This window comes from Camelina sativa, chromosome 11 (assembly GCF_000633955.1).
Source record: "Camelina sativa cultivar DH55 chromosome 11, Cs, whole genome shotgun sequence".
NCBI classification, from domain to species: Eukaryota; Viridiplantae; Streptophyta; class Magnoliopsida; order Brassicales; family Brassicaceae; genus Camelina; species Camelina sativa.
Window position 1 is genome coordinate 46,374,343 of NC_025695.1, and position 3,102 is coordinate 46,377,444.

Here is a 3,102-nt window from a genome sequence, read left to right on the forward strand (position 1 = left end):
AAAAAAAAAAAAAAAAAAAAAAAAAAAAAAAAAAAACTCATTCCATTTTCCACTCTTTCTTTTACCTTTTCTTACCTTTTTCAAAATTACTCAACTGTTCTACTCAATTAACACTTGTTCTTTCTATTTTTAAAAAATTAAGCCATATCATACAAATACAGTAGAAGATTTTATTTTGGGTGGAGTTCTTTGAAAATGAGAAACCAAATACACAATGCCCACTCATATTAAAAACCGATTATTTAGATTGCTTGTATCTTTTTTTTTTTTTCCTCCTCACTAGAATTGTTTTTCCACTTTGGAATTTTATTTATAAAACCCTTTTGCAGGCGAATTGAGAATGTTCGGAAATCAAAAATGTATATATACGCAATAAACATACTCCAATGTAAGCGAAGGTGGAATGTATTTTATATCTGAGTACTCACACTCACAGGATCTAATGAAGCTAAAACCCTCTGTCTCTCTCCACTAACTCTCAAGCTAAAGTGGACTGAATTTTACTCTCAAGCCCAGTCACTATTATATAATCTCTTTTTACAATACAAGTACGTATATGAATTATGGTTTTTTTCTTTTTCTTTCGAACACCATTCTCGCGCCCAAAAGATTCAAGATGATATTACCAAATCCATCGCAACATTCCTTTATAGCACACCATTCATACGCATATATATAGAGAGATATACGCGTGCATCATCTCTTTATTACTTTTAGTGAAATGATAAACTTGATTTTGGACTTCTTTAACTACAACAACAAAAACTCGATTTATACATCACTACACAAAATTGTTTTCTCATAATTACGATCATCAATTCTATACGTATTTTTATATTCACTATTTCTAACATTTTTTTTGTATTTTGTAAATTATCTCAATCACATGGTCGTCCTCCCGTCCTACTAATAATATTTTGTCACTACGTCTCTTGCATTCCTCAAAATTACGTGTTTTCTAATTAGCAGTACATATCATTATATGGACATGAATCTATTTCATGTTTTCCCTTTGATATAGACTATATTTTCGATTTATTTTTTCCATGTATTTCTTAAAAGTATCGCAATCTCATGGTCCTCTTCTACTAAAAAATATTTGTCTCATTTAATTATTTAACACTGCTAGGAAATCCAAACTATGCCTTTTTCTTTTATATATCTCTATTTTTTCTGGTCACCATGTCTTTTTCTTACGGTATTCTATATTTTTATTATTAAACAATAAACACACACAAATGGGAAGAAAATATATATAATCTTTTTGTTGTCAATGCTCTCTCTGTATATAAAGTTTATAGCTGTAGAAATTGACTTAAGGGGGCATATGGTTTTGTATCATGATGGTTGCTTGCCATTATAGATTCACTTTTCATCATTAAGGTTGGGTGACATAAATATCTCACATTTATTCAAAAGTTCCAATAAAAAGATTTCATTATTTCCCAACTAATCACCTAAATTATCGCTTATGCATATAATCTTTATAGGCTCCGTACGTACGTGAGCATATATATTTGCTATACTATATTTTGAAATCACTTTATGTAAATTCATTTTCTCTTATACGTACTGCTAAATTATTATAGTTCAATACTTCAATTAATTACAATCACTATCTACGTGTGGTTCGAACTTCGAATGCCAAAATGAACAGCATCTCAATTAGAGTGCGTTACAAACTCGTCCTATAAAGGATCAATGGTCCTAAATTTTTTAGGATTTTTTTTCAGAAAAATTAAAAGAATGTAATAATGAAAATAAAAATGTATAGAGGCATGCGTCGTTACATTTTTCTTTTGTTAGTGTTTTTGGGCCACGCGTGTCTTTTTCGCAACAACAGTATGGTATGTTTGGCCTTTTGCCATATGACGGTTTTACCCCCAACTGAACTTACTCTTTTTTAAGTAAGCATCACAAACATCTTTATTGATTACTCTCAAGTCTCAAGTGTTTTACATGGTTTACCATCGTAAACCCTCTTTAGCTAGTCCATGTGCACACCTGTTTACTACCATCTCGCTTAGTGAAAGAGAACTGCCTCCGTGTAAGTAATGGTAATGTAAGCGACAATGTCTGATCACGTATTGTTGTAAGTTTGTAACTTCCATCTATTAACGAATGACACATCCTTTAGTTTTTTCTTTTTGGTATGAATTGAGTTGTAGTTCAAAGTAGCACTCGTCGGGTACTCAAAATTTGTAACAGAGCAATCGTATTCAATTTTTTTTTTGTTGGTATATGTTAAAATATACGAGTTTAGAGGAAATCTTTAGATTTGGAAGTACACGAGACAAGCAAACAAAATAAAGTGGGAAAGAAAGGAAATATAATTATAAAAGTTTCAACAAGAGAATGATGAAAGAATTGAACATTCTTCAAAAGTAAAGAAAGAGGATGAAATAAAGAGAGAAAGAAAACGATTGATGGAAGTGAGCCTATTTACATTTATTTATATATAACAATGTTATTTCAAATGTGACTCATTTTTTAAAAAATATTTATTTTTCTTTTTGAAATACCACCGTTTGTAACTTTGTATTTTTATTTTAAAAAGCACACCATGCACCGTTTGTATTGTATTTGGCATTTGTTAACGAGACTTTTGGATTTTTATTATTAGGTTCAGAATGAAATGATTTGTCATCTAAGTGTGAATATCAAGCACATACTGTTTCTTATCTCGTATTCATATCAAATGAGCTAATTATTAAAAATTCATGACTACGGCAAATTCAACAGGCCAACATAACTACACTTATTAAGTACTAGATTAAAAAAAAGGTATTTTATTCGTAACTTTCTAGTCTTAGACCTCAATATAGTCATTTTTGTTGGAATATATAGATATTTGAAAACATTTGCTGAGATAATTGAAAAGAAGTAAATTTAGTCAACCTCATAACAAATAGATAAAAGAAAAATTGATTTGACACTAATTTCCAAATTGCTCAGATGAAGCCAAATTAGATGTCAGTTTTGTTCTATAGTTTAAGTAGTCTAGATCATCCCCACTAACCAAATCTCTCTTTTTGGCTGTATGAAAAAAGGTTTGTTAAATTAGTTTCTGTTATTGGTGTAATTAAAAACACTCAGAATTAG